At 50.5% G+C, this 5,465-nt stretch overlaps 1 protein-coding gene across 2 annotated transcripts in view; it reads left to right on the top strand.

Moving 5' to 3' along the window:
• Positions 1 to 1,058: 1,058 nt before the first annotated feature.
• KIRREL3 (kirre like nephrin family adhesion molecule 3) overlaps positions 1,059 to 5,465 on the top strand; it is a 144,413-nt gene continuing 140,006 nt past the window's right edge. For both annotated transcript variants that reach the window (XM_027897829.1, XM_027897827.1), the window contains exon 1: positions 1,059 to 1,078. The gene's annotated coding sequence lies outside the window, so the exon portion shown is untranslated. The remainder of the gene's footprint in view (positions 1,079 to 5,465) is intronic.

Below are 5,465 nucleotides of genomic sequence, written 5' to 3'. Positions count from 1 at the left end.
GAGCCAAACCCTGCTCAATTCCTGCCAGCACTCAGCGGGTCCCCGTGGGAGGGGGAGCAGCTTTTGGGGCGTGGTGCCAGGTGGTGGGGTGGGGTTTAGCACTGAGCACGTCGTCCCCGTCCTTATTTCACCGCTGGATCCTCGAGTGAGAGCTGTCACTCAGCGGCTTAAAGTGTAGAACAAGACAATTCAATTAACTGCGAGCGGGAGTCGATGGCGCAGGGCCTTGAGTGCTGCCCGAGCCGGGGCAAATCAACCCTCTACCCGACACCTGGCGGGCACAGGCTGCCATCCTGGGCAAGGAGGGATGGAGAGAAAAGCATCTCCTGGAGCGTCCCTCACGGGAAGGATGTGGAAGGAGGCTGGAGCCTGGTTTCTCCACAGCCATCTGTGCCACAGAGCAGAGGAGCAGCTTCAGGCTGGGCATTCTGCCCCTCCTCTCTTGTGAGACGCCACCTGGAATACTGCATCCAGTTCTGGGGTCTTCAGCACAGGAAGGACTGAGATCCGTTGGAGCAAGTCCAGAGGAGGCCATGGAGAAGTTCCAGAGGGCTGCAGGACCTCTGCTCTAGAGCCAGGCTGGGAGAGCTGGGGATGTTCACCTGGAGACCAGAAGGCTCCAGGGAGACCTCTTATCCCCTTCTGGTGCCTGAAGGGGCTCCAGCAAAGCTGAAGAGGGCCTTTGGACAAGGGTGTGCAGGACAGGACAAGGGAGAATGGCTTCGCACTGCCAGAGGGCAGGGTTAGATTAGCTTTGTTCCCCTTGCTTTGAGCACTCTCTGCTTCCCTTTACAGACCCACCTCTCTTATCAGACCCCGGAAACATGCAAAGATCCTCTGATTCACATCTCCCTCCTCTGCCCATCCTTGTACTCCCCTGCGTTCCCCCGAGCTTCCCTAACAATCCCCCCTCCAATGTACTTGTAATGCTATTCCCGTGTTTCCTGGGGTTTGCTTGTGTTTGACGAAAAGACCTCATCATTCCAGATTTGTCTTGCGTGAACTATCACAGGATTAGCCAACTGGAAATCTCTCAGAGTTTTCTTTCAGGAGCTCGTCCCTTGGGAGCATCGCTTTAGTAAGTGATTTTTCTGTTCTAGCCCAAGGATTGGATCCGCATCCAGTAGCCAAATTGAATTCATTCGGGCAAGGTTAAGAGCCATTTGATACAGTTTTAGATTAGGTGAAGGCAGCCATATATATTTCATATTCTGCACTAACTGCTGCACAGTTTCCAGGGATGGGCCGGCGCAGTGCCTATTGACTGCTCCCCAGCGAGCCCGCTGTTACAAATGGATGTTGCTAAACAGGGAGATGGATCCTAAATCTTTCCCTGCTGAAAGGCAGTGGAAATAAAACAGAGTGACGGGCACAACGCTTAATACAAGGTTGGGCTGGCTGTCGGGGCGGCTGTGGGCAGCAGGGGAGAGCTTCCCCTTGGGCGAGGGGAGTCTGCCTGCCTTCCTCCCGTGGGCTTGAGCTCCTTCCCCTTCAGGACTCAGTGGGACCATCACAGAACGGTGTTGCTGCAGTGGCAGTGAGCAACGCTGCTGTGTTACCACAGCAACAGGGCGGTGGTTTGATCCTTCCTGCCCTGCACTCCCCTTCCCACTACAGCAACGTGGTGAGGTGTGTGCACTGCTCAGGCTGAGTTGTGTCAGCCAAGGGTAGAGACACGGCTTTGGGTAGTAGGACAAATGGGTTTCTCTGTTTCCTTAAGGTGAGCCCATCCCCAGTGGTAGCGATGCCTGAAGTGCTCGTGTGCAGTCACCATCTGCTCCTGCTGGAACGAGCTCAAGAGCGGGATCCCCCCAGGGCCAGAGCCCTTCTCCTGTGCTCTTGGCCCGTGGCAGGAAAAAGGGGAAAAGAAATCGCTGTGAGGTCTCAGAGAGGCTGCTCAGGCTGTGAGACACGTGCAGAGGGTTGGGGGGCTGGGGTGGCATCGGGTGGGGCCGGGTATGGCCCTGGAAAGCAGGAGGGGAAATCTCCCTTGTCAGCGTGGGAGGGCTCAGTACCCCTGTGCACAGGTTTGTGAGCCTGGCTGATGAGAAAGGACTTTGCAAAAGAAGCATGTTACATTTAGGATGACTGCAAGTCCCCTCTGAAGGATCCTAAGGCAAAGGACAGTCAAGGCCCATAAAATTCTGTCCTTATTCACAAATCTTGCCAATACTCCAGATCGTCAGGACCGTGATGTTTATTGCTTTTCCAAAAGCCCCAGCTCCTGAAGTCATGACATGAAATGAGGGGCTCAGCTTTCCTTGCCTTTTGACTATTTGATCTTTACTGTAGCAGGGAATATTTGGAAAACATAACCTTTACGTTCTGCAGAGCCAGGGAGCAAATAAAAAGGACATCGAAGTCGTTTGCTATTTATTTCTATTTCTGAAAAATCTCTTTTTTTTTTTTTTTTTTTTTTTGAAAGCACCTCAGTCTCACACACCTTTTTAACTGCTTGGAGTAGTTTTGGAAAGTGGAGACGTGTAAATAATGACAGGGCTTGGGCTTTTATGTGCATCCTCTGAGCTGTTCCTTAAACTGAGGCAAACAAGACCTTGGGAACAAAAAAATGCCTAAAGATGTGACAGAGAAGAGCACAGATCCTCTCCTCCTAGAGAGGTGGTGGGGCAGGGGATGAGCACAGATCCTCTTCTCCTAGACATGTGTCTCCCAGAAGTGGAGGAAACCAATGGAAGTGAGAATGCTTGACCCGAACCCTCGTGTCACACAGAGAGCTCTTCAAAGCAGGAGATAGCACAGAAGTGCTCTTCAGCTTCATGGCAGCAGAAGTGGCTCTAGAAATGGTGTTCGGTGTCAATTCCCACTCCATGTGGTCCAGAGGACTTTTGTCAAGGCTGTTCCGGGTGGTTTTGTTACGCAGAGTCCTTGGGAGAGTCACAGACCTGTGACTGTGTCGGCGGCATCGAGACGTCAAGCAGGGGACGAGAGGGGCAGGGGGTCACAGGGGAGGACACAGGGCCCTGCCACGAGGGGGTGTGAAATTTAAACACCCCTTTATCTCTCTTTTGTCAGTAAAAACCTTCCTTCTTCTCCTCCTCCTTCACTTGCGTTCATCACATGAACTACCCTGTGAAATTCAGGGTCTCTGATGCTTCCTCCGTGACTGGCATCTCCTTCCCCCTGATAATCCATGGTACCTCCTCCCACGGGGCTTTCCCATGTCATTTCCCTGGCTAGAAACCTCCCCATTTCCTCCATTTATTTACCCTCCTGCTAAAAAGGACCACAGGACTAGTGAGGGAAATGGGTGGGTTTGCTCTTGTTTGAACCAGGGATAAAGGGATCCCCCCTCAAAATATTCCTCTGCATCATTGTCTGGTTTGTTCTCTTAATAAACCAACTCAAAGGTAAGAGTTGGGCGTTTTTTTGTTTGGGTTAGAAATGAGTTCAATCCAGGTAGAAATGTTTTTTTTTAGCTTGAGGGATTTTCCAGCCTGAAAAAAAAAAAAAAAAAAAAAAAAAAAAAAAAAAAAAAAAAAAAAAAAAAAAAAAAAAAAAAAAAAAAAAAAAAAAAAAAAGCAGAGAAAGAAGCGTGGAGAAAACAAAGCTCAAACAACACAGCGCTGAGAATCCCACTGAACAGGGAATTAAACACTGCTCCTTTGCCACGGTTTCCTCAGAGAAGCCCAGCCACTGTGAACAGTTTTGACAAATGTGTTTATATTGTTTGATGGAAATCTCCCAGTCAGTACTAGAATACAACATTGCAGGGCAGGACGGGGAGGGGAAGCTGTACATTTATCTGTCCAGAGAGCAAGGAGCACGTGCTGGGGTTCACATGGATACAGCACATCCAGGACTTGCTGGGCAGTGGCCGTAGGTCTTTACTGAGGATATTTGATGGCTGTGTATCCAGCAGTGTAAATGCAAGGAAGAGCGTTTCCCTGTTGGCATCTGCATAGAGCACAGCGATAAATTTGGGCTGAAAGATTGTGCTCGTCTCTGAGATACCCCAAAGGGATGGCCAGGCATGGAGATGGAGAGCGATGGCTCACCAGGCACGGGCAGGAGCTGAGCTGGCAGGAGCTTTGTTTCCTCCCGGAGCTGACCTGGGCTCAGGAAAAAGAAAACCACAACATTTTTGCTCCTCTTCAGAATTCATCCTTTTTTCCAGGGTCCCAATTTCACATCATTTGGAGGGGGAGGCAGGCTTTGGTGCTGACTCTGGATGTCTCCCTAGGCCAGCTTCAGAGGAGGCTGTGTCATCTCCAACCTTTCAAGGAACCCACAAGGGCTTAATTAAAACCCAAACTCGCTCACCGCTATTCAGATGAGACCGTCGGCTCCTCTGCTGACGGCAGCTCAAACTTGTCACTGCTCTGCAGATCTGAGCTGGAAGGGAGGAAATCTCAGCTGAGAGACAGGCCCGGGGCTGGCAGGGGCTGAGCCCTTCTGCTGGAATCCTCCGGCTGGCAGGAGCGGGTCGGGGTGCCAGCAGCATCCCTGTAAGGGCAGGGAGCAATCAATCACTGGGACTTCATTAAAGGATGCATTGAAGGCAGCTGCTTGACAGAGCAGGTCTGTGGAGGTGACACAGACCTGACTCCAATCACTGGGACTTCAGGGAGAGGAAAAAAAAAATCTGCATTTCCTAATCACATCGCTTTGGTCAGAAGCCTCTTGTTTACAGCTCCGCTCGGGGCATTTGCGTGCTTGGAAGGAGAAATGGACTATTAACCATTGCTGAGGAGTCAGGGGGGACATGAGAAGGAGCAGAGACAGTATGGGGGGAGTGGGAGACCCAGAGGAGTGTAGAGTCAGAGAGTGGCTTCAGCGGTGTGGAAAATACAGCACGTTCATGCAAATCAGGTTTGTGATTCCTGATAAAAGCAGCAAACAGGTGCTGAAAAGGGGCACATTTGTGAAATGTGCCTATTCCTTGTGTAAGCTTCGTGCCTGTGTGTGCTGGTGGGTGTGCTGTGGAGGTACCAGAGCTGTAGGACACAGGGCTCACGTGCACACCAGGGACACGGTGATGTGGCACAGGGGGACAGGGACAGGCCTGGCACACGTCTGAGCTCCTGCTGGGCCAGCAGAAGCTACCCAGGGGAAGAGGTGGTGGTCGTGGTCTGTCTCCTGGAAGAGGCAGAGCAGTTTGTGCACCGTGATCTCGATGGTAGCCACCATTCTGGAGACCATAGAGGGGTTGTAGAGACCATGGTGGGGCTCCAGGGACCATGGAGGGGTTGTAGAGACCCTGATGATGTTGGTCCCTCTCTTGGCCCCATAAACCCACTGGGTCTCTGCTCTGCAGGAGGGTCTATGTCCCCAAGTGTAAAGTGACAGCCACATTTAGGCTGTCTGGGAGGCAACAGGAAAAGAAAAACACCAAAAAAAAAAAAAAAAAAAAAAAAAAAAAAAAAAAAAAAAAAAAAAAAAAAAAAAAAAAAAAAAAAAAAAAAAAAAAAAAAAAAAAAAAAAAAAAAAAAAAAAAAAAAAAAAAA

The sequence above is a fragment of the Empidonax traillii genome, unplaced genomic scaffold (assembly GCF_003031625.1).
Source record: "Empidonax traillii isolate 1590-97213 ecotype Southwest subspecies unplaced genomic scaffold, ASM303162v1 scaffold561:size787514, whole genome shotgun sequence".
Classification (NCBI taxonomy): Eukaryota; Metazoa; Chordata; class Aves; order Passeriformes; family Tyrannidae; genus Empidonax; species Empidonax traillii.
Note: the sequence above shows the minus strand (reverse complement) of the source record. Positions and strands in the feature narration are given on the sequence as shown.